At 50.8% G+C, this 25,992-nt stretch overlaps 1 non-coding gene across 1 annotated transcript; it reads right to left on the minus strand.

The window, feature by feature from the left end:
- Window positions 1-24,879: 24,879 nt before the first annotated feature.
- Window positions 24,880-24,987, minus strand: LOC125175845 (U6 spliceosomal RNA). The gene has a single exon (XR_007156016.1). It is a non-coding gene; the product is annotated as a U6 spliceosomal RNA (small nuclear RNA).
- Window positions 24,988-25,992: the final 1,005 nt, after the last annotated feature.

Here is a 25,992-nt window from a genome sequence, read left to right on the forward strand (position 1 = left end):
AGTTCCAAAACACTTTTGTTACTCCAGAGTAACACCCTGTGCCCATCCTGTCCCAAGCCACCACCACAAATCTGCCGGACGTCTCTGTGGACTGACCTATTCTAGATGCTTCATTTACACGGAATCAGACAATATGCGACCTTTTGTGTCTGGTTGCTTTCACTCGGCATGTTCTAAAAATTGTTTTTAACGTTTGTGAGAGAGGGAGAGAGACCGAGAGAGACAGAGACAGAGAAACAGAGCATGACCAGGGGAGGGGCAGAGAGAGAGAGGGAGATGCAGAATCCGAAGCAGGCTCCAGGCTCCGAGCGGTCGGCACAGAGCCCGACGCGGGGCTCGAACTCACGAACCGCGAGATCGTGGCCTGAGCCAAAGTTGGACGCTTAACCCGCTGAGCCACCCAGGGGCCCCCACCCAGCAAGTTTTTGAGGTTCATCCATGCTGCAGCACGTGTTAGTACTGTGTTCCTTTTTAAGGCTGAGTAGTATTCCTCTGAATGTAGCACAACATTCTGTTTATTCACCTGTCAATAGTTTCATTCACTTCTGAGTCACTCCTCACATCCTTTCCACAACCTATTGTGGGAAAAAGAGATCTGGGCTAGGAGTTTGATAATCTAGGTCTCTGAGCAGGATGGGTGTTCTAAGGCAAGTGGCTTCACCTTTCTGGGCCCCCATCTACTTATCTGTAAAGTGAAAAGTTTGGCAAGGGCCGTTTCAAGTTATAGTTCTCTCTGACTCTTTACAAGTCCAAAGTGCTCCCCGGCACTCAGAGAAAGGATCCCAACACCTTTTCTGCCAGCCACATCCCTGGGCCGAGGACCCCACTGCAAGTCCTGGGACTTGCACAGTGCCCTCCAGTGGATCCGACTCCCCTCACATCTTTGCCTTTGGGTCTTAAAGAGGCCAAATCTTAATGAGAAGCATGGCGGGGGTACGTAGTGTTTTGTGAGTCATTCCCTTCTTGAGTATCCAGCCAGACTCTCAGCGACTTTGGTTTGGCGATGAAACGACCAACTCACTTGTAGCACATACAGGTCCTCGTCATGACATGGTTAAGAAGCAGACAATAGGGCACCTGGGTGGTTCAGTTGGTTAAGCGTCCAACTTTGGCTCGGGTCATGATCTCCCAGTTGTGAGTTCGAGCCCCATGTTGGGCTCTGTGCTGACGGCTCAGAGCCTGGAAGCTGCTTCGGATTCTGTGTCTCCCTCTCTCTCTGCCCCTTCTCCTCCTACTCTCCTTCTCTCTCAAAAACAAATAAACATTTAAAAAATTAAAAAAAATAAGAAGTGGACATTGAGCTAGGTCATGAGGTTTCAACTAAGGGAAAGTATACAAGTTGATATCTTAACTCTGTTTTCTTGGTCTTTCATTCAGTACTCATTTACCGTCCTGTTATCCTATCTGCTGCTTTGGGCAGGTTGGAAACATACCGAGAAACAGTATGGAAACATACCAAGAAACAAAAGATTACTTTTTGTTTAAAGTAAACTTCAGGCTCAGTTGAGAGCCTAGCAGGGAGCCCAAAGCAGAGTCCAGAGTGAGGCTTGAACTCATGACCCTGAGATCAAGACCAGAGCTGAGATCAAGAATCACACACTGAATCAACTGAGCCACCCAGGTGCCCCCAAAGAAACTGACTTAAGAAATATGCACTTTCAGGGCGCCTGGGTGGCTCCATCGGTTGAGCGTCCGACTTCGGCTCAGGTCATGATCTCGCGGTTCTTGACTTCGAGCCCCGCGACAGGCTCTGTGCTGACAGCTCGGAGCCTGGAGCCTGCTTTGGATTCTGTGTCTCCCTCTCTCTCTGCCCCTCCCCTGCTCATGCTCGTCTCTCTCTGTCTCAAAAATAAATAAAACATTAAAAGAAAAGTAAAAAAAAACAAAAAAGAAATATGCACTTAAAAAAAATTTTTTTTAATCTTTATTTATGAGAGAGAGACAGAGACAGAGTGTGAGTGGGTGAGGGGCAGAGAGAGAGGGAGACATAGAATCTGAAGCAGGTTCCAGGCTCCGGGCTGTCAGCACAGAGCCCGACGCAGGGCTTGAGCTCACAAACTGCAAGATCATGACCTGAGCTGAAGGCAGACGCTTAACCGACCGAGCCACCCGGGTGCCCCAAGAGATATGCGCTTTCTTAGCATTGAAGAGCTTTGAGACCTACCCCCATTGAAGGGGGGTGGTCAGCTGACCCTGTCCGAGTGGAATTGAACTTGGAGGTGGGGGAACTTTAATGCAGGGAAGGTACCATTATTTCAAAGATGTTTTACATTTCTGTTTGGAATATGGAAGCTCAGTAAATTGAGATAATTGTTTTCACCTCCTTCCTTTTCAATACTCCAAACTTACCCTGGCATTTCCAACCCCCTTGCTCTGCTCATTTTCTTTTTCCCCATACTGTATTATTTACTTATTTATTTCACTTCATCGTCTGTCTTTCTCAATGGAATATAAGCTCCACGAGGCAGAGATCGTTGTTCATCCTCATCACTGATGTAGAACACTGCCTGGCACATAGTACGTACTCAGTAAATACTTGTTGCGATGGAATGGGCCCAGACGATTATTGCCACCAAGTCCTTTCCTAACGAGCAGGGAAGAGACATGAAGCTTCGCTGGGATTCCCACAGAAGAAAACACTAGCAACATTTGCCCCTGTCAGAGTGTGCTGTTGAATTCTGTCTGCTTTCCTAAAAATGCTTTGCTAGAAACAGCTATGTCGTGGAGGCTGGCCTTATATTGGTCCTGGGAGAGGAGTCAAAGACGGGGTTTTCTGAAATAATTTATCAGATAGGATCAACAAACTTACTAACGCTGGAACACTTTGCAAACTTACTAATGCCGGAACATTCTCTGCTGCTTTCTTCACTTCCTTGGGTGAGTTCTGAGCACAGTTAAGATCCAGACCTTGAGGCGTAAGACTGACCCTTAGCGTTATACAGATTCCTAGTTGGACGATTTGTTCTAATCCTTTGGGAGGCAAACTCCTTGGATTAAAAAAAATATATAAAAAGCACAACCAATACTCAATTTGCTGAACCTTTCCGATGGGAGCATCTCCCAAAGAGGAAAAGTATTTTGTGGCAAATTAGCAGCTCCCACAAACCACCACTGTCACGGCCACAAGCCGAATGAGAACACGTTGGAGGGGGAGGGACAGGGGTTGCAACGTTTCAGATCGGACGGCCTGCCTAAACCTTAACATGAAATATCCTAAGGAGAAAAAAAAAAAAACAAACCCTCAGTGGTTGTATTTATTCCGAATGCAAAACTGTCCCCTTTGTTGAAGTCGGCTGAACTAACTCGGCCAGGAGAACAATGTCGAGTCTGCTGGCGGGCCATGTGCTAATGTGCTCATGCATTACAGGCCGCAACAGATGGCTGTGAGAACACTGGGCCGCGCCTGCCTGGGTCAGGACGCAGAGCCCAGTGCTTCCCAGTTCGGCCCAGTTATCAAAACACTGCTTCTCTATGGAGACATGGTGGCTGTCCGGGGGGGCGGGGGCGGGCCCTGTCCCTTCTGCACATACAGGGCTTGATGTGAGAGCAGAGGTGTAAAGGAATAATTACTGGGGGGGGGGGGGGGGGCGGGGCGTTGTTGGTTGGTTGGTTGGTTGGTACCATGTCACAGAATTGACAAGTTCTTTTCGTGCGGTTGAAAGTGCGCAAACGGGAGATACACGCTCTGTTGTTCGACACGTTAGCGCACGGACGTCGCTCGAGCTTTTAATCATTGTAAAGTTCTCTCCCCTCCCCTCTGAGGGCCTGTCTTCTGTCTTTCCCCGCATCTCAGTGAATCACTGCAGAGAGAAAGTCACCCCGCCCCCAGAGCAAAACAAAACACAAAGAAAACAAAACCCAGCTTTTTGCAACGACCAACTAAGGCTCCAGAGAAACTCCTCTGGAAACATGTAGCCAAGTGGAATGTACCAGATCTACTCTAACACCCTCCATCCCTGCATTCTCGGCAAATGGGAAGAAAGCCCACACTGGCCACCGCCTTTGCGCTTCTCACTTCCCCCCTGCCCCTTGAAGCAAAGGCGTGGTCAGGTTGGCTGCTGGGAGACGGGACGGGGGAGTCAGTTACTGTCTGTATGTTTCCCCACCTGCACCGCTGCTCAGGCTCAGGCCACCCACCTCCTCCCCTTGCTTCTGTCCCCGGAGCAAGGACTCACTTGGAACAAGGACTCCTCGGATGACAGTAAGCCCAGGGAGGGCAGCACCTCAGAGATGTCACTCCAGACCCACACAGAGGCAGAGAAGCACAGAGAGAGCCAGAACGGACAGCAGACCTCTATGCTCCGACTCTGAAACAGACAAGGAGGCGAACCCCGGGCCATCTGGTCTTCCAAGTCCCTGTAACTTTCGTGATGTTCAAGGGGAACACCGGGAAGCTGGCGTGTGTCCCACTGTCTCCCCACCAGCTGTGTGTGCTCCTCAGCATTCCTTGGGTTAAAGCCATCGTTGGGGTGAGCGTGATGTCTCCAGAAAGCCCCGTAAAAATGTCCGTTGCCTGGGAGGGAATACAGGGCAAGTCGTTAGCACAGGTCAGTCTGTGAGGTATCGTTGATAACACCAGGGAGGATCCCCAGAGCCTGGAACGTGCGAATTCTCCCGAAAGAAGCTGGGAAAAGAAGGGCCATGAGACTAACAGGGCCAGTGCCATGGGGGCCAGAGGTAAGCTTTGGGGAGGGGCACTGAAGCTTGTATTACGTAGGATATAGGCTAGGTATAGCAGGCTGAAATCCATTTTCTAAAGGAAGGGGAATGAATTTCCACATGAGTGCTGAAGAAAGCATAAATTTTAAGTTAACGAAACCAGTAGAGTTTGATAGCCCTTGTCGGTTTGTAGGGTCTCGGACCTTTTACATTCATTACCTTGTTTAAAATGAGAAGCCCGAGACATACACGCCCTCTCCACCCCATGGTGATCTCTGGGCTTGGCCTGCTCACACGGTGTTACAGGGCAGAGTCCAGAGGTCCGTAAGGGACTCTCTTCACCCTATGAGGGGGACTGGACAGGCTCCCGCCCCCACAGAGCCATTCATTTGTGAACCAACCTGTTCTTAGGGCTCTTGTTCATGCCCAGCCTTTGAGAAGCTTCCCCTCCCTAATCTTCAAGCCTTCTGCACCCTCGCTGGAGAAGGGGTGTGGCCCCAGCCAGACTCAGAATCAGTAGCCTATTTGGAGGTCATTCCGGGACACGTCTTTTGCTTTCAGCCTGAAAGGAGCCTGACCCTGAAACACACCTTTGCTCCTGGTATGTTCAAGAGGAAAAGAAAAAGAAGCCCGTGACCCACGTCAGGCACAGAGAATCCAGGGGAATCCAGTCTCCCCAAACCCAAGAGGATAGAAGCGAGGTGCAGACCCTGAACTGTGATGACCAGATGTGTCACACACTCTGAAATTCCTATTTGCCTGGATCACTGGCGACCTAGAACCTTTCTAGTTCTGCCTAACAAAAATGTTTAATTAAAAAAAAAAATTTGTTTAAAGCAACCTCTATGCCCAACGTGGAGCACAAACTCATGATCCCAAGAGTCACGTGCTCCACCAATGAGGCAGCCAGGCGCCCCTGCCTAATCAAAATTTAAAATGTGCTTCCTTATTTCCCAATTCACTCTTTGCCCCCTACACATTCCTCTTTCTAGATTTGCCTTTATACGTTTTGTTCTGCCTAAGAATTAATTTCCCATCAGCCATCTCTCCGTGCTTCTTGAATTTCCAGGTCAGGGCTCTCTTGGTGTATTAAAATGGGTACTATTGATGGACCACGGCTCCACTGTGCCCTGTTGGGCAAGTTCCCGTCCTGATGGAGTGTCTGGTCAAGCAATAGGAAGGTGCTAGACTTCAGCAACTCTGTCCAGTAGAAATTTCTGCAGTGACGGAAATGTTCTATAGTTACGTTATCCAGTATGGTAGCCACTAGCTGTGTGTGGCCATCGAGCCCTTGAAATGTGGCCAGTGTGACTGAGAAAAGAGATTTTAAATTTTATTGAGTTTTGATTTATTTTCATTTAAATAGCTACATGTGGCTAGCGGCTACTGTACTAGAGAGGTTAGGTCTAGAAAGAGGCTGCAGAATGCTCTAGGAGTCAGGCTTCACCAGGTACATCATCAGATTGTATTTCTGTTGCCTAGACTAATACAATATGGCCAGGCCCCAAATGCAGAGGATTTCCTTAAAGTCAGAAGTATGTCTTTTACCATAAAACATTATTTGCATTGACTTTATTAGCAAGGAAAACCATCATTCCGTGCCACTCAAGATTATTAAACTCTGGAAGGATCGCAGAGCTGGCTGTGTCGGCCAATCTGTTATGGACATTCAAGACAGCCATCTGGCATCACCATGCTTTATTCCTCACCTCCTCCCAAACCCACCTACCACATCCACAATGCTGTTGGCTTTTTCCATCCTCTTCATAAAACTCACTTCCCTCTTCATTTTTAGCCTCCCGCCTAAATCACTAGCGCTAATAACTTACGAGTAGTCAAGAAAAGCACATGGTGTTTCCTTTGCTGACACCCTCGTTAAATTGCCCACATTTCTTCCCTCACTCGAATATTTGAAGACCTGGGTTCCAAAGTCTGTTTTAGAAGGTGTACCTACCATCAACAAAAACTTTCTCATGGTCTTTGATGACCATCTGGAAAGTTCTTTGTTTTTCCCAGGATCTACCACAGGTAAACACATTCTTTGTGGAGGGGAGACCGACTTCATACAACCTCAACTGGGAAAGTGCTATTGGCTCATTAAAATGGTTAGCTACTCTACTCGGGGTTTCTCAGTGTACCGCTGTTACACTTCAGGCTGGATAATTATTTGTCATGGGGGCTGTCTTGTCCATTGTAGAATGTTTATTAGTATCACTGGGCTCCGGGCACGAGATGCCAAGAGCACCCTGCTCCCAGTTGGACAACCCAAAACGCCTCCAGACATCGCCAAATGTTCTCTGGGGGACAACATTGCCCCCAGTTGGGAACCCCTGTTCTTCCATTTAGCACTCACATCGTGAGCTCAGATAGCAAAGCAGAGAAGGAAAAAGCCACACGAGCCTTTGGATCTGAACCCTTCACTGTGCTAAACCTCTTTCTTATTTAGAATGCCCTATCAGTGACAGACTTTGCCCCCCCGAACCATGAGAAATGAGAAGATTGAAAGGTATGTGACTTGGCTTAGATGTCTCTGGAACATTTTTTGAAACCAAGGAAGGTAGATCCAAAAATGTAAGGAGCTTAATTGGTTTGGTTTCCTACATGGGAACTGTTTACAATGAAGAGGCAGCCCACAGGGATATGACTCAGCAAGTATAGACTGAATTTAGTGAAATTTCAAGAAGAAACGTTCACATTGATTGGGCTCTGAGCATGTGCCAGGCATTGTTCCAGCTGTACTGATTCTAGGACTATTCTTACGTCTGTTTTACTGATGAGGAAACAGAAGCCCAGAGATCATGCAGACGTGGGATTTAAGATCCCAGACTTATAGAGATGATGCTGTGCTGGCATAGTGAGAAGTATACATGTTCCTGCTATATTTTCTGTTACTTAAAAATACTGATTTTTAAGTCGACTTTCCACTTTGAAATAATTTCAAATTTTTTTTTCAATGTTTATTTTTATTTTTGGGACAGAGAGAGACAGAGCATGAACGGGCGAGGGGCAGAGAGAGAGGGAGACACAGAATCGGAAACAGGCTCCAGGCTCCGAGCCATCAGCCCAGAGCCCGACGCGGGGCTCGAACTCACCGACTGCGAGATCGTGACCTGGCTGAAGTCGGACGCTTAACCGACTGCGCCACCCAGGCGCCCCTGAAATAATTTCAGATTCACAGGAAAGCTGCCACGATGGGGCAGAGAGTTACTACGTGCCCTTCACCCCGCTTCCTTGGATGTTAATATCTTACAGTCCCTTGGAGCGTTTGGCACAAGTAAGAAATTAACGTTGCTACACATATTAACGGAGCCACAGCTTCTGTTTGGGTTTCTTCTGCTTTGCCACTAACGTCCTCTGTCTGTTCCAAGGAGTGGAGGGTCTCCAATCCAGAATACCATATTGCACTTAGCTGATGATTATTTTCAACAGCGTTGACCAAGGACTTGCTCCAAGCAGTTACAGACACTGCTCCCATGGAACACGCCATACAAAAATTCCACTGTTGTGAGAGGTGGGCACAGAGAAAGCTAATCACCGCTGGATTAATATTTGGTGGAAGGAGATTTATGAGATTAGGGGGGAAATCAGATGTGCACGGTACACTGGGAGGAAGTATTAAAATCCCTGAGAGTAGCCACGGGCTGACACATCCTCAGAGACACATAATTAAAGCATAACAGATGACAGTTTCCCCTGAAAAGGGATGGAGAGAGAAAGGAGGGCCACAAAGGCTGCTCAGCGCAGGGACGGATCTGTTTTACCAAGTGACAAGAGAACAACCCCCACCCTCCCCCCCCACCGCCCCTTAAAATCTTAGTAAGACACACTCTGTTTCCCACCGTGACTTATGGTGCTGACTTACTGAGAGTTCAAGGGGAAAGTGAGGGCAAAATCAGTGACAGGAGCCTCTGCCCAGGCGCATCTGTGCAGATCGAAGACTCCTGCCTCACGCCTATTTCAGAGCCGCCAACGAGCTGGAAAAGCCTCATTTCTGAAATAGAGAGAGCCCGGTGGCTCTTAATCCGCACCATAAACATCCAGAAGGGTCCTTATCGGAGCCAATGGATAAAACGGAGCTTTGCTTAGAGGCACTGCCAGCACACCTGGCTGAGTCACGTCGAAATTCAGGGAAACTCTTCCGAGAAAGTGAGGGTAGGCGTCAGATTCAGAAACATGCGAGACGGCATGCAGAGTATTTCTCTCTCTGAAACTTCTCGGGCAGGCGTGCTCCTGCCCGGTCGTGTCAACATAATAGCTGACACTTACTATGATTTTTTAAAAGGACTACAAGACAATAACAGAGGAGACGGCAGAGATCAGGAGACTGGAAAACAAGGAAACGTGATACAGTAGAAGCAGGCGTTCTCCATCTGGCATATGGTGCTGCCCCCCCCCCCCAACTCCATCCCCGCCTTTCTCCATATGTATGTTCCTCATTCAGAGCGTTCATTCCTTTCCATTTTGTTTTCTGGGAGGAGAGTTTATAACTAACAATGGGTCATTGTTAACAATGGGACCCTTACCAGGAGAGTTGGTTGTCACAGAGTCTCTTCCAGATCAGAGCAGAAAGCTTCCAAAAATACCGACAATTTGAGAAATCTAATCGAGTCGTGGGACGAACCTCACCCTGACCTCCAGGCTAATGAAGTCGCGAGGAAGAAATGCACAGGAGATTCGCATGAAGGTGACTAAAATGAATAAAATGTTTCATGCCGCTCCCCGCCCCGGAAAGCGGGGGGGACCAGACGCTAACTGAGCTGAACCCACACAAGCAAAGTGATGATTAGCCATCCTGTGATGGTGGCTGACCCGGCCACCACCGCTTCAGAGCAGCCCGACTGCAGTCAGCAATCACGGTGTCGGGGCAGGGGGCAGACAAGGGTCCCCCCAAAAGGTCCATGCCCTTCTGGGAAGAGACAGCAGGGTGCATGATGACACTGAATAATGCTGCTCTACCCGCATGAGACACCTGATATGCTGCGGATGCTCTAGGGGACGGAAAAAGAAAGATCGGGCCACGGGTCCGAAAGGTGGGGAGGCTTCAGGAAGGATTCAAACTGGTCCTGAAAGATGACTGGATTTGGGCATGGCATTGGGGGAAGGTAAAAGTTAGTGCACACTTGGGTGTGCTCTGCTCAGAGAACTCCCCCGTCCTTCTGACGACGGAAAGAGGAAAGTCAACTCGACCTGTGAAGTAAGACAGGTTGCCCCCTTAAGTCGTCCCTCACAAATGTCATCAGGCTGTGCAGCAAAATCATCTGGGTGGTTGGTTGGTTTGTTCCGAACATCTGTGCTGGGCCAGACCCCAATCTAATGAGTCAACACCGCCAGGGGCTGGGTCCCCGAATGGGTATGTTTGTAATCACCAGGTGACTCTGATCCACTGGGCTGCTCCAGTGACCCCATCTCAAAGATGAAGAAACTGAGGCCCAGGAAAGGACATGCTTTGCCCATGGGCACATATTGTCAATTCACTTAGCAGGCGACTTTCCAAGTGTTCTTTCAAACTTTCTTGACCAGTGATGTGCTCGGAAATCCCACGGCCGTGGCAAGCAAGTATGGCCCAAATACCTCTCCTTGGCTGGGTCCCATGTCCCTCACCGGGTCCTGGGGGGTGTAAGGACACAATGAAGCTTCCCTCCCTTGTGAGTCGCTCCACTGTTACCAACCTACTCATCTAGAAGAAATAGAAGCAGCTTCTGTTCCATCGTTGGAACTGGACCATTTGTCCTTAGTGCAGAGGAACCGTAACAAACAAACAACAACAACAACAATAACAAAAAACATGACAATTTGCCAATGTTGGAGTGTTGCCTCTTCCTGCATTGCTTTTGGCCTCAGCCGCAGAAGCCGCCCCAGCTATGGCCACACTGTCTCTGAGTAAGTAAGGGGTGCTCTCTTGCCCAAACCTCATGCCTTCTAGGCTGCCGTCGTAGGGTTTTCTTGCAAATGATTTTAGGCTCTATTCTCATTTTTTTGGAAAGGATGTGTGTAAACATCCAAGTCCGGCTCTATTTCGGCCCAAAGAGGCCAACAGGTTCGTGTTCCCGGATGCCCTGGTGCCTGTCCCTGCTTTGTTCATAATGCTGCCCCACCCCCACCTCCTGATTTCTTTCCAGATGCCCCCAAGCCAGGCCACTGTCGATTTCTGCCCTCCCTGCAACACTTCCTCCCAGGAGGCTTTGCAGCCCCTACCCACCCCGCCTGAATCGTTACCCAACCTCCTTCCTCATCTGGCATCCGACCCTCAGCTGCTTTAAAGCAACACTGGCCTCCTCTCTAGCTCCCCCACTCTCACCTGGGTCCTCCCCAGGTGGCCCCACCTCTTCTGTTTCCAGAAAGATTCTTGCCTTTCATTCCAAAGGTGAATCCTCCCAGGTCAGGGGTCTCTGGTCACCTGGTCCCGGGATCACCCTCCGTCCTTCCTGCTGTCCCTGCATACTGCCCCTGATGCCCCAGCAGCTTTGCATGGACCAGGATCTCTGGCAAAGGGCTGAGGCCACTGGCGTAAGAGAGGTTTAGAGATCCCACACATTGATCTCCTTTATCCTTCCTTCTCCTCAGGCTTTGTCATAAACGAGGCCTGAGTTACACAGTTTAGTGTGGCCCTGTTCACTTAAGGACATTTATTAAGTGCCTCCTGTGTTTACAGCCTCTTCTTCCCCTCTGGGTGTCTGCCGTGCAAGGCCTGTGGGGTCATGGGGACTGGCATAAAAACCCCACAAATGTGAAAAGGTTCTAGTGATCTGTTGTACGATACGAACATAGTTAACGCTACTGAATCGTATACTTAAACATGGTGAAGAGAGTACATTTTATGTTATGTGGTTTTTTAACCACAATTAAAACAAATACATGCCAGGTTGCTTCCAACACCCCCGCCCTGCAGAAAACAAACCCATTTTCCCATGGACGTGAGCTCGTGGGCAGAGCCAAGGGACGGTCCCTTCCAGCACAAAGGGGCCCACAGAGAGTGGGGCGGGCAGGGGTCCGAGGCAGAGGAGCAGGGACCTCGCGGCCACCTCTTCTCTGTGTGTGTCACACGGATGCAGCAAACGCGACATAGGCAAGCCACGGCACCCCACCTGCTCAGCCAGGCAAGAGCCGGTTACAGCCAGGGGTCTCGACATCTGGACGAACACGACTCAAGATGTGTACTTTCTGTGTTGTAGAGGAGGCAGGATGTCTCCGTCTTTGACTTCTGTCTCCCAAATTCTGATGGGTTCGTCAGGTGTGTAGTTTCGAGGAGGATCTAGTTCTCTGAACTGACAGAATCTGGGGTGGAAAGAAAAGGCTGGTCGGACCTGGAGCGAGAAAAGCACACAATATCTCTGTAGGCAGTCTTGCCGTGTTTCCCCAAACTCATCCAGTGAGGATGCACAAAATTCACTGGGGCTCCATTTTCCATTTTTTTTTATCAGCTGAAGACCTTCTCTGGGTTCATGGGCTATATAAAAATTAGGATTTAGGGGCGCCTGGGTGGCTCAGTCGGTTGAGCGTCCGACTTCGACTCAGGTCACGATCTCGCGGTCCGTGAGTTCGAGCCCCGCGCCGGGCTCTGGGCTGATGGCTCAGAGCCCGGAGCCTGTTTCGGATTCTGCGTCTCCCTCTCTCTCTGCCCCTCCCCCACTCACGCGCTCTCTTGCTCACTCTCTCTCTTTCTGTCTCAAAAATAAATAAACATTAAAAAAAATTTTAATAAAAGTTTTTAAAACTTAGGATTTAATATCTCCTCTCGTCTCCTACCTCTCTTTCCCTTTCTTCTTGTTGAGGACAAAAAAAATGGTTCTTGGCAGAACTGATTTCGTGGGTGTGCAACCTGTGTAGTCAGTCCCATGGGGGCCGGGTTTAGGAGAGCCCCCCACTTAGTTTCAGGCTCTGCTGTCACTGTCTTGAAATCCTTAATGATTATTTATTTATGTATTTATTCTGAGACAGAGAGAGAACGAGGGTCAGACAGAGAGGGAGAGAGAGAGAATCCCAAGCCGGCTCCACAGTGTCAGAGCTGAACCTGATATGGGGCTCGATCTCACGACCTCAAGATCACGACCTGAGCCGCTAGGGAATCGGCCGCTTCACCGACTGAGCCACCCAGGCATGCCCATAATTCTTAATGATTTTTAAACAAGGGGAGGGGGGGGCACGTATTTTCATTTTGCGCTGGGACCTGCAAATTACGTAGCCGGTCCTGCTCTCGGTCACAAAAGACTCTCTGAGGTGGTTTTCAAGTTTTCCACCTTCCGGCCGTGTGACTCCTCCCCGTCTTCCTGCTTCCCCCACTGGGGACAAAGTTTCCTCCCGGTCCTGGCAGCAGGAAGGCAGGGAAAATCATTTCTTGGGTGCTCGACCAAAATAAGAACGTCCCTCTCTTAAAAATTGGTCCATTTTAAAGCCGCAACATGAGTCTTCGCCAGGATACGGTCCTTCCGTTGACTGTGCTCAAACGACTCAGCGGTAAAGAAAATAAAAACTGCCTGTGAGTCCCATCCATAGCAAAAAGTCAGGGAAGGGAAGGCTAACATTAAGAAAAACATATTCAGCCCCTTAAAAACTCTTAAACATTTTGGCTCCCAGGCAGGATATGCCAATCATTTCTGTTAATTAATGTGGGAGCAAAACACAGCCTACCGTCCGTGAGACCTAACTCGTTCACGGAAAGCAACGGGAAAGCAAGTTACACCGACGGCTGTCCTCAACCAGCCAGCCTCTCACCGGAGCTTTCCTTCACCACGACCCCTCCCAGCCCCTTGCCCCAGCACCCCCCCCCCCCGTGCGATTTAAAATATTTTTTTGTGAAAATAGCATTTGTTAGCGTTGTTTTTTCTTAAGGGGAGGTGTGTGGGATCTAAATCAATTTTAATATATTTCAAATTTATTCATTATCATGCCCTAAAAGCAAATTCCCATTTTGTGGTTCTCCGAGGAGAGTGACAGAGCCTTGTTTGTGACAGCCCCGGGCATAAGCCATCATTGTGTAGCTTAATTAGATATTCCCCGTGCTAGTGTGAGGGACATATGTCTATTCACTGTAACAAACACCAAGAGGGGCCGGGGGCTTTCATGCTTCTGCCCATATGCAGATAAACACAACACAAGTGTGGGTTCTCCCAAGGACCTGTGGCCCCGGCCGGCCCCCGGCACGGTCAGCTTGCATTCACCGATTGGTTCCAGTTTATTAACAGCCTATGAACTTCTCATCGGCTCCCGGACTGGTCAGGACTGTCACCTGCAACTGCCAGGCCAGGGCTGGCTTTCTCCTCGGGAACAGGGTGGGTCTGCGTCTGCTGGGCCGGATGCACCCTAGTTTTTTTAACACAAAGAACAATGTGGCTGGGGAGTCGCAAACTCCAGCAGTGGAAAAGCAGGTTATCTTTTGGGCGGTTCCAGACGGTTCCCGACCCGGATCAAGCAATTCTAGGCTCGGTGAGACTCGGCTAATTTTAAAGGCAATTTTAGGGGCTCCTGGGTGGCGCAGTCGGTTAAGCGTCCGACTTCAGCCAGGTCACGATCTCGCGGCCCGTGGGTTCGAGCCCCGCGTCGGGCTCTGGGCTGATGGCTCAGAGCCTGGAGCCTGTTTCCGATTCTGTGTCTCCCTCTTTCTCTGCCCCTCCCCCGTTCATGCTCTGTCCCTCTCTGTCCCAAAAATAAATAAACGTTGAAAAAAAAATTTAAAAAAAAAGGCAATTTTAGGGGTGCCTGGATGGCTCCGTTAAGTGTCGACCCTTTATTTCGGCTCAGGTTGTGATCTCACGGTCATGAGATTGAACTCTGCATTGGGCTCTGCGCTGGGCACAGAGCCTGCTTGGGATTCGCTCTCTCCCTCTCTCTCTCTGCCCCTCTGCCACTCATGCCCTCTCTCTCAAAATAAATAAACATTAAAAAAAAAAGGCAACTTAAATTCTTAACATCTCGATGTTTAAATATAACTTCAAATTAATGAAGGTGGGAGGCACTACCAAGTGGGGAAAAGCCTTAGCCTATGTCTCACCTTCTCTTTGAAAAAAGCAGGAAAGGAAACTGGGGAAGGAGGGTGGAATGTCCCTGGGTCCCCAGTGTCATGTGCCCTCTGTACTCGGCCACATGAGCATGGGGCACTACCCCCCCTCTTAGAATCACGTCCAATTTCTTTTCGCCGACAAACCATCTCACATCATGTATTAGTGCACGAGGGCTGCCCCAACAAACTGCCACAAAGTGGGGAGGTGTGAACAAGAGAAATGCATTGTCTCACAGTTGTGGAGGCCGGAAGTCTGAGGTGATGGTGTCTTCTGAGGGCTGCGAGGGAGAGCCTGTTCCCAGCCTCTCCCTTTGCCTGGTGGATGGCTGGCTTCTCCCTGTGTCTTCACATTGTCTTCCTTTTCTCTGTGCGTCTGAGTCCCTGTTCCCCATTCGTGTAAGGACACTGCATTCAAACCCTTCATAATGGCCCCCTTTCACCTGTCTACCTCTGTAAAGACACAATCTCTAAATAAGGTCCCACTCTGAGGTCCCGGGGGTGATGACCTCAACATATCATTTTTGGAGGGGCACGATTCCATCCGTAACACGCTGTTTCAGAGAGAATGAGAAAGCACCATTTGCTCTAACCCCCAACCCCAGACTGACGAGATATTGGGGTTTGTGGACCCTGTGAAAATACAAAACTCTCTGACTTTTCATCAGCTGCTAAAGAGCAAGCCATTATGGCGGGCGATCTTGTAGGTGGCCCCCCCACCAAGCGTCCACGGTGACCTCTAAGATATCGTGAAATCAATTTCAGATGGAGAGGGGCAGTCTGTTTTCATCTCCTACGGTTACACAGGGTCTAGTCTGGGGGAGCCTGAAGTCTCCCAAAATATGCCTATTTTGAAGAGTGAGAACTTGACCCACCTAAGAGGACAGCTGAACCCCTTGAAGCATCGACCCAAGAGGTGGGATGACTTGGGATCACCCAGGTAGTGGTGGCAAACCGAAGTCTGGAATCCAGGACCCCCAGGGGCCAGCCCAGTACTCCCATGAGGGGATGAGGTAGGGGGGCACACAACCCCTCTGATGGCTCCATAAGCAGGAAGATGGTTTGAGGCCGGCTTGTGATGCCCGGTCCTCAGTTCAGCCCCACGGAGGCTGGAGAGCTCCCACCCATCTTTGGCAAGCTTTCTTTCCCCCTTTTAGAACAGGGTGTAGGGAATCCAGGAATCTCCAGTCTGGATCTCTGAAGAAAGGCATACTATCAACCAGGCATCAGGGCAATGCTTCCAATAACTAGACAGCTTTGGCATTAAGGCCTCCAGGAGAGAGGTCCACCTGTGTCGGCCCGGGGTTGACGCTCTGATTCCAAGTGAACGGCAAAGAGTAAGGAAGCGTTTGGATCTCGGAGTCAGGCGGATCCTACCCTGGATGCTAACCACCACCATCCAATTGTACCTGGCACCCACTACTTAATCTCAACTTCTGGAAAACTCCCACGTTTCCCAGGTGTCACAAGGATGAGCATCCATAAGGCACATGCAATTCCTTCATAGTCAGCCAACGCTGAACCAACCTTACGAAGGGTCGCGTTTTTATTGGCTCTTCCTCCTAGGCAGAAACACATTTGCTACACGATGGACCCGTGGATGGGAAGTTGTCTCCACACAGATGAAAACAAAACAAAACTTGATTTTCATTTTATCCAAAGTTGTTTCAGAGAATGAATAAACGTGAAGCAGCTGTCACAAGAGTGGTGTGGAGGGTATCACTTCACTCTGCGCCCCCCCGCCCCCTGCAAGCCAAAAACTGTCAGAATCTAGGGGCGCCTGGGTGGCGCAGTCGGTTAAGCGTCCGACTTCAGCCAGGTCACGATCTCGCGGTCCGGGAGTTCGAGCCCCGCGTCAGGCTCTGGGCTGATGGCTCAGAGCCTGGAGCCTGTTTCCGATTCTGTGTCTCCCTCTCTCTCTGCCCCTCCCCCGTTCATGCTCTGTCTCTCTCTGTCCCCAAAATAAATAAACGTTGAAAAAAAATTTTTTTATACAAAAATTGTCAGAATCTATCGATGAGAATAATTTAAGAATGCCACCTCTGGTGCCTCCAATGAGTTTCTTGTCTTGGATAAGTCAGTCTTGGATAGCCACTCTCCTAGAATGAAGGAAAATAGACGGGCTGTCAATCCAAGTACCTATTTCTGTTGAGAAGGTTCTCGTGAATTAAATAATTACCCTAGAAGAAACCCTCAGTGTGTAAAGGAGGATTTGGTGTCCTTTTTTGAGAACACGAACCCCTTCCAACAAGGCAGGCCTCTCTGAATGCTCTGTCAGCGTTTCCCATCATTGTTATCTTTGCCTCCATGAGGTCAGCAGGTGAGGTTACCATCACTCCAGCATGCAGGGGAGGAAATCAAGGCACACGGGGTCGGGAGATTCTGAGGGTCACATGGCCGATCCAAGAGAAGGACAGGAGCCTCGGCCCCCGGACTGGCCCAGTCCTCTACTCTTCCAGACTGTTCCAGAGTGTTCTACACTGTTCTATTCTGTTCTATACCATCCCACATAATTCTACACCGTCCCATACTTTCTTACCCGCACCGGGGACACTTGACAAACTGTGCCATTCGGTTTTCAGGCATATTCCAAAGGTGTAAGAGATTTGTAAAGCCATTTTGTCTTTACCGTTAATAAGAGTGATCACCCTCTAGCCATGTTTAACCTTCGTAATGTCTACAAATCTCTTAGACACGTGAAAGGAAGCTGGGCAGCCCCCTGCATGAGGTTACCTCAGAGTTTACCTGAAGGGCCTCCATCCATCTGCCTCCCAACCAATAATGTCCCAACTTTCTATTTCCTTGCTTGTCTCAAATATCCAGAGAGCTGAACTGCAAAGGTTTGTAGGAAAAAAAAAAACACGAGGAGACTTCTCAGTCGTCACCTCTGTGTGTGAACGAGTTTATCAGAGATCCATCAAGTAGAAAGACCCCTGAATGATCACAGGGCAGCCCTTCACTTCACAGGTAGGGACACGGAGGCCCAGAGAGGTCACGGGCAAGGCAGAGCCGGAGACAGTCTCTTCACTTTGAGTTTGACGCCATTTCCAGAAAACAGGGTCCCTCCCTGGTCTTCTTTCTAGGAAAGGGGTGGGAGCTCATGGCATCGGGCCCAGCTGTGGCCTGGGAGCCTCTTCTGTCTCCAGGGCTGGACGATACTGTTAAAAGATCAAGTGAGTCAGACTTGCTGGGGGCAACTCACTTCTCTGAGCCTCAGTTTTTCCACCTGAGAAAGGAGGAATAATAATACCGCCACCAACCTCGTGGGGCTGTTAAATGAAATGAGGCCACCTGGGTAAAAGGCTTAGCATGGGGCCCGGCTGGGTCTAACTGCGCAGGGCACATGTTCACTCATGCCCCCCACCACCCACATGCCCCATGACTTGCATCTTTCTTTCTAGCAACCAAAGTTGGCATTTAAATGAAATCGCCGTTCTCCAGATAACGCTGGGTTCCCCGAAACGATCCACAGTAAAGAGAGGGAAGTTTTATTCCCCTGGTGGGTCACTTTACATCTATTCATGTCTGGGCAGAAGTTTCATTACCCTTGGTGGTCCTGGCCATCCTGGGGGTCTGGCCGTGTTCCCCTCGGGAATCAACGGTCCTGGTGGCTCGGAGAAGGCGGACTGTCTTGTAGGCCAACCGGCAGCCAGAGATGTCCCCGAAAAGAGGGCAGTCCTTGGCCTCCTGATGGCCTCGCGGGCAGGCGGCAGCAGCCTCCGGCCCTCTGCCCCCAGTCGCCACCCCCAGAACAGCGTGGGGTACAGTCCCTGCCCCTTCCCTTTTCCAGATTTGGGCAGAGGTCCCTGGGCTGGGCTTGACAAGCTCCCTGGGCATTCCCTTCATGCATGTGTGGGGTTAGCCTGTGAGAAGAATCTGTTTCCTTGGCCGGAATGGCCCCCTCTCCCTCCCTGTTCCTCCCTCCCCTTTCAGGTGACCGACTGCCACGTGACTCAAGCCGGTGAGTCCTAGCCCTGCCCGTGACTTGGCAGGATTCTAGCGGGATGGGAGAGGAGACCAAGATGCAAAAAGTGTTATTAACAGGACCTTAATTTTGTGACGTCGGCAATGACCCCACAGATTCCCGCATGTGAGGTTCGATTACATATACGGAAGAGGATGCATGGGATCACACGAGGCCCTCCACACGAGCCTGTTGAGTGAAGGCCATGAGGTCAAGCCATGGGTGGCAAAGCCTGGGGGAATGGGTGGTCCTTGCAGAGACAGGTGCTGGACATCAAGAGCAGAGACTTGCCCTCCCACCGCTCACCATCCAGAGAAGCTGGGAGCAAGAGCAGAGACCATATCTTCCTCTGCTCACATGATTGCCTGACTGAGGGCTACACAGTCTTCTGTTCATTCCCACCCAACGGCAGAGGCCACGTGGGGCCTTTCAAGCAGATTTTACTAGAAGCCTGAGGATACCAGGAGGAAAGAAGATAAGCAGCATACGGTTTATCATACTCAACTTGGGTCCTGAATAGGGTGCCTTCCTGGCTTTTCTGAGGCCACGTCCGGGGGTGAGGGTGGACACCATCTTTCTTCTTCTTCTAGAAGCTCCTTCCAGCCCATGTAGATCCCTCAACATCTAAGGGAACCAGGTCGAGAGAGAGAGAGAGAGAGAGAGAGACCCTCTCCTGTTCAAAGCCACCTCTGCCTCCCCATGTCCCATCTAAGAAGCAATAGCCCAGGAAGTTGAAGAATAGGGGGGTAACTCACTTCAGGGGGAGTCTTGCAGAGTGTGGCCTTACCCTGTGGTTTCCCTAGAACGTCACACAAGGAGCCCAACACTTGCACGTGCACACGTGTATCAAAATCAAGACAAAATCAAGGCACTAGAGAGGCTGTTGCAAGGCTGGGGCCCCTTTCCTTAGAAGGTGCAGCTGAGAGGCTGATATGACCCAAGACAAAGACGTTGCCTGGCCCACAGGAGCAAGAGCCCCGCAGGGCAGCACCTGCTTCCTTGGGAGCAGCTAGGACGGCAGGAAGTCCCTGCGGGACACCGTTGAGAAGGAAGGAGGTTAAACAAGCAGACCAGGGAGGCAGGCTTTGCAGAGCCCACAGGGTGGGAGGGAGCAGAGAGCTCCGAGGTTCCAGCTTATTTCTGCAGCCGTTCGGGACAAGGTCCCCTCTACTTTGCTGTTCTTTTCCTCCTCTTGCTCTATCAGAACTTCATCCTCACTTGGCCGCTTATTACCACCCCTTCTTCCTTGGCACCAGAATCCTGGTTTTATTTAGGGCTACAGGGGGCTGAGCCATATGATTACATTCCCCGGCATCCCTTGCAGCGAGGTTGAGCCCTGTGATCGATATGTTTTGGCTAATGAGACCAAAGGCTATGTAAAGGATGCTGATTTGGCTGGGGGGTGTGCTTCTTTGCCCTCTGTCATTCCTTTTCCTACCACTTGGAATGTAGGTCTAATGGCTGGAGCTCCAGCAGCCACCCTGGACTGTGAGGTGATCTTGAGGGTAGAAGCCAAACACTAAGAGAGTAGAACAAACAGCTAGAGGCACTCACCACAGCGGCCCTGGTACTGCTTATCCCTAGATTTCTTTTATAAGAGAGAGGGGGAAACCGTATCTCGTTTCAGCTACTGTTATTCGTGTTTTCCATTTTATTCAGGGGAATCTAGTACCGATGCGGATCCATGGCCCCTGCCCAAAGGGGAAGAGAGCTCTTCCTGTTTTATGTGGTCAAGGGTGGGTCAGGCCCATGGAAATATTTTTCCCAGTTAGAGTATGCAGACAAGAGCTATGTGCAAACAAGCGTTGGGGTTATGTCAATTTCATATTGCGGTAGAATAAACTACCTCCACACTTCACAGCTTGAAAGCACCGCTTTCTTATTTCTCCAGACCCTGAAGATTCGTAGCTTGTTCTCCACCACCCAAGGGTGCTATCAAAGGACGCACATCGACCAGCACCATCCTGCCAAGAATGGAAAATTCTCCCTAGTGCAAAAGTGAACAAAAGCAGTTTGCAGCATGAAAGCAATTGCTCAAGCCTGATAACAACAGTCCCAGGGGGAAGTCCCAAATGAGAAATGGGAAGCTGTTTAGTGTGCTGATTCTCGGTGGGGACTAGCACAGGCCCAGCAAAGGAAAGGGAAAGGTTTGGCCGTCTCCACAGCAGGCTGGAGTCGGCCTCCCGCAGGATTTGGCGTCCAGTGATAACCAGAGGCCGACTGCAGGCAAGCACTGTCTGTCTGAGGCTGTGTAGTAATCCGGGAAAGAAAGATAGTGGTCAGTGGGAGCTCCCCATGCCCCACATGGGAAAAGAGAAGCAGAGAATGGGAGCAGGGCTCCGTTACCGTATCCACTATGGACACTTAGTTTCCCCAAATCTGCAAAGGTATCTGTAAACAGATGTGTGGCAGAGACGTGTGTTTTTGCAGAAAAACGGTATAAAGGCGATGAAGGAACATGAGGGCTGGGATTCACTCACTCATTCATTCTAAAAGTACTTACCTGGGACTTCATAAGTCCCAGGCACAGTCCTAGGCCCTGAGAACAAAATATTCGCAATATAACTTTGCGTAGGACAGAAAACAAAGCTCACAGAGAAAGGGCCCCAGTCATTATAGGGCTATAGGGCAGGGAAGGGATCTGGGATAAGAGGACCTGCAGAAACGTGACTAACCTGTGGCTCTGGGGGTGCCCCAGGGAGAGGCAACTGCCAAAGCAACGGTGTGAGGCAGGGATGAGGTTGGCTGTTGCTGAAAGGTCCATGGGGCCTGTGTGGCTGGAGCACAGTAACTGGGCGGGGGGAGCAGGGCTTCAGGGCATGGAGGGTGGCAGGATGAGGCATCCGAGCGGCAGCCAGAGCCCCGTGTCGTCGCAGGGCCTCTCTCTCCATGTGGCCCTCTAACAAAGGTGCTGGAATTCAAAATGGCGGCCGGTTTCCAAGCACAAAAGCTCAGGGGGAGGACTGGGTAGAGCTTTGGGGTCTTTGGATTTCGTTTTGAGTATGTCAGAAAGCCTCCGAAAGCTTTGAATGAGAAGCACGGACCTGACCCGACTTACATTTTGTTAAGAACTAGGGCTGGAGTGGTCTTCCTTCCACTGGAGGAAGCTTGAGTGTTGCTCATTTGTCCGGAAGACAGGGAAAACTAAAGGGCCGGACCAGGCTGATCCTAACATGGGAGGCTCCAAGAGGAAGAGGAGAAAGAAGGCCCCATGGCCTGCATCCCTTTCCCTTCTCTCCCCGCTCCCATCTACAGGCTTCATGCACATGCCTGGGAGGGGATGAGCTCTGGGGGGGACACATCCCCTTGGCCCCAGGCACTCCCCTCCCCATGGAGAGAGATACAGCCAGAGCACAACTGGAGTGGGGCCCTTAAAGCCTGGGCCCAGAGCAAGCTGCCTGATTCTGAGCATTCAGAGGCGGTTGTGGCTCAGACCATGACCACAGGGAACTGGAAAGATTAGGATTTGATGACCAATTAATTCCCCTATAGATAGCATCTCCTCCTTAGGGCAGAGGCTGTCACAGATGTGCAACTATGATGTAGCCTCAGTGTGATGTTTCCAATGTCCACACAGCATCTCAGCAGAAGGAACAGGGGGAGTTCGAGACCAGCGGAGCAATACGGTGCACGGGGCACACAGAATCCTACCCAGGGCACTTGGTCAGGGCCCAGAACCTGTTTGTAGACAGTCCTCTTGCCTTGATTTTAGAAGAGGCTGGGTTTTGAGGCCACACAGCTTGAGACCCAACCCCGGATGCCCCATGCCCTGCATCTGACTCGGAGACATACGGTGATGGGTTCAAGGGCACTCGCAGAGGAGAGAGAAGTCTTCTGAAGAGGGTGAGTTCTGTCAGCTGGAAGGCAGAGGGATGCTCTGGGAGGCAAGTTCAGGGCCTGGGCTGGGGCTGGGTGTAATCGTGGGGAGAGGAGCTGGAGGGGAAAAGGGCAGGAAGAGAGCAACAATTAAAGTTGCTAGCGGATGTCTGCAAAGAGAAGTGGCTGATGGGGTCTGGGCTGGTTGCCGCTGGTGTGTATGGTGTGAACCTTCAGAGGCCCGTGAACATACCCTGAAGCCACACTACTGAGGCAGCCTTGGAATTCTGTAAAGGGGAAAGGTGGCAGAGAAGAGGGGTGCCCCAGACGCCATCCTCGGGGGGACATTCCAGCAGCAGCGAGCAAGCCCCTCTGCCTCAATTCTGTTTTACACCCGCTCAGAGCAAGCACACAACGGAGGCGTGGGGAAGCAGCCAGTGGGAGTGGCCCGCTCGCTCCAGCCGCGCTCAGTGCAGGGAGCAAACTGGAAGCCACTGTCCCCGCCAGAGGCACGGGTTTGATCCAGGCTGGTACCCACAGTGCTCCTGTCCAATCCCCTGTATTCTCAGCACAGCAGGCATTTAGATGTGAAGTGTGAGAGCTGCCTCAATTCTTTTGGTAAAAAGCCATCGGCCCTGCTTTACTGCTGAGCATGCAAGGATCTAGAAATGCAGGCAAGTCCCCGCTCTATCACAGCAAGTGAAAACTTGCCCCAAATGCCCTGTACCACTTTCAATGGACCCGCGGTTAGAATCGGGAAGAATCAAGTCAGTGGGTATGGTATTACTACTCCTCTGGAGTGCTACGAACAATATAATACTTCCCATCGCCTCCGTTGGGCACAAGCAGCTGCCGTGTGCCAGGGAAATAAAGGTCATAATAGGGGACGAAGGAGCATAAAATTGGCCCTGACCTTAGTCTCCAGGCAATGTGGGAAGTCCTGCCAGTTTCCGCAGCTGCACCCCTTTCTCTCCCAAGGGGGAAGGGCGGGGGAGCTGATGGAGGCCAAACCCACCCTCAGGAAATTCTAGAATACGCTGGCATTCCAGCAGCCATTTGGCAAGAGTGGATCCCGTCACAGCAAGAGAGCTCTGCTGACCAAGAGACCGTCAGTCCACAACTTCTGGGGAGGGCTGTCTCTGGTGGAAGGCTGCGGGTCTTGTGCACATATTCACATCTGTGAGCATGGAGACAAGGGAAAGAAACAGGGAGCAATCCTCCCCTGACTGTCTTAGTTCGGGCTCTGCATCCAGTGATAGTGGGCTGGCCCTGACTCCCTCTCTCTCTGAGCCTCGGTTTCCCAAACTGCGAAACGGGCAGTGGCCCTCCCAACTTCAATAGGGGTACAGTAAGGCTAAAATGAGGTAACAGATGTGAACGCTGTTTGCAAAAACTAAGCGCAAGGGTATCCCTCGGAAGCCAACGAGCCCATCCCAGGTGCTCAGGACTGGCCGTGCAGCCGCCGAGGCACAACATCTGCCCGCAAACTCTTCCTTCGGCAACGTCTGGCATAGAGCCTGCTCTGCCTCTCCCCCAAGACCCTGTTGGGCAATCCCAGCTTGCAACATTTCTGAAAACATGTTCTAACGTTGACAGAGCAGAGGAAGGCGGGGACCGTGTCTCAATTCTTCTAGGAACCCCTCCTAAAAATTGCAGAGAGGGGCGTATGCCGTGGTGACGGTGGCTGGGGGACTTTCCTTTACTGCCCTTCCCACACCCCCTGCTCCTGGTTTGTCTTTCCATCCTGTTCCCATTCACCATTCCAGCCATCAGAGCGCATTCCCAGTCCCTCCTACCCTGGCAGTTCTGCCCCTTCTCAACCCCTAATGCCGCCCTGCCTTCTGCTTGCCAGACCTTTCTCCAAGCCTCAGCTTCGAGCAACCCTTGCTCCAGGGTCCTAAGACCAGCAGCGTCAGCATGGACTGAGCACTAGGTCATAACGAAGCTCCCCCCAGCGTCCCAAAGAAGCAACCGGGCTCCACCCCGGTTCCCTGACCCAAGCTCTGCACTTGAACAAGACCCCAGGTACTCTGGTCTGGGGCCGCTCTGATGACCTCCACCAGCCCCCAGAGGCAGGCCTCCTTGCTCAGCCAAAGCTCGCCATCTGACGCTGCTAGTCAGGTGTCCACATGGGTACCTCATATCCTCAGGTGGATTATAAATCACCGGAAGGCAGGGAGTCCACGCTTTCTAAAGGACCTGGCCCAGGGCTCTGCACAGACATTCAGCGAACTTGGTCAGTCTGTCTAGAAGGGGCCTGTGTACTCATTCATTCACATATTCACTGAGGACCAAGGAGGGGCCTACCCCCCGTTCAAGGCACCGGGATACAGAGGCAAATGCTGCTCCCATAGAGTCTGCCCTCCGGAATGGAAGAAAACAGACATGCACAAATAAGTAGACAAGTAAGTGACGAGGTCGTTTTATTTTTTATCTTATTTGTCGTTTTTCTAATGGAAGCTTCACGAACTCACAGGTCATTATTGCGCAGGGGCCATGAACATCTTCTCTGTATTGTTCCACTTTTAGCATGCATGCCTGCCAAAGCGAGCACAGGACGAGGCCATTTTAGCTGCTGGCGAGTGCCAGGAAGAAAATCAAGCAGGCGGGAGTGACAGTGGCCATTGGGAGGGGTTGCCACTAGGATGGGTGGTCTGAGAAGGTTCATAACTGCTCCAAGAGCCCAATGAGAAGACGGGGGCTGAGGCTTCCAGGCAGAGTGAAGAGCGGAGGGCCCCACAGAAGGAGGGCCTGGCCCATGTTCTGACCCGCGTCCTGTCTACCCTGCCCCTCCCACATCTCATCTATCTACCATCTCCCTCCTGAGCAGGACAAATCCCAGGTGTCAGGTCCATCCATCTGTATCTGTCCACCTCCCCTCCTCGCTGTAGGGCAGCCACCCCTGCTCAATTCCCCATCCTTTTCTCCATAGCCAACTTTGCTCTTGCTTTAAACATGGTGGAGACCTCACCAAACGTCCATGTGCCCAAGTGATGAGGAAAGAGAGCTCCTTTTTAAAAACGCTATTCTCACATAGTCTCATTTTCTTAGTTGGGACCAGGTGACTCACCCTGGTCCTTGCTACGCGCTACTCAAAATACGGTCTTCCAACGGGCATCAGCCTCATCTGGGAGCTTACTAGAAACACGGAATCTCAGGGGCTCCTGGGTGGCTCCTTCGGTTAAGCATCCAACTCTTGATTTCGGCTCAGGTCATGATCTCATGGTTCCTGAGTTCGAGCCCTGCATCGAGCCCCCTGCTGTGAGTGCAGAGCCGGATTGGGATTCTCTGTCTCTCTCTCTCTGCCCCTCCCCGCCTTGCTTTCTCTCTCTCGCTCTCAAAAATAAATAAATGTTAAAAAAAGATAACAACAACAACAATAATAATAATAAAAAGACAGAAACACAGAATCTCAGGATCCACCCACACCCACTGAACCAGAATCTGTAGTTTAACAAGACCCCGAGGTAATTTCATCCAGAGCAGAGTCCTGCCTCGAGACCCCATTATCTCTGGAAACCACCCAACAAGCTACGGAGAACAGCTCCATACTACTGTG

The sequence above is a fragment of the Prionailurus viverrinus genome, chromosome C2 (genome assembly GCF_022837055.1).
Source record: "Prionailurus viverrinus isolate Anna chromosome C2, UM_Priviv_1.0, whole genome shotgun sequence".
NCBI classification, from domain to species: domain Eukaryota; kingdom Metazoa; phylum Chordata; class Mammalia; order Carnivora; family Felidae; genus Prionailurus; species Prionailurus viverrinus.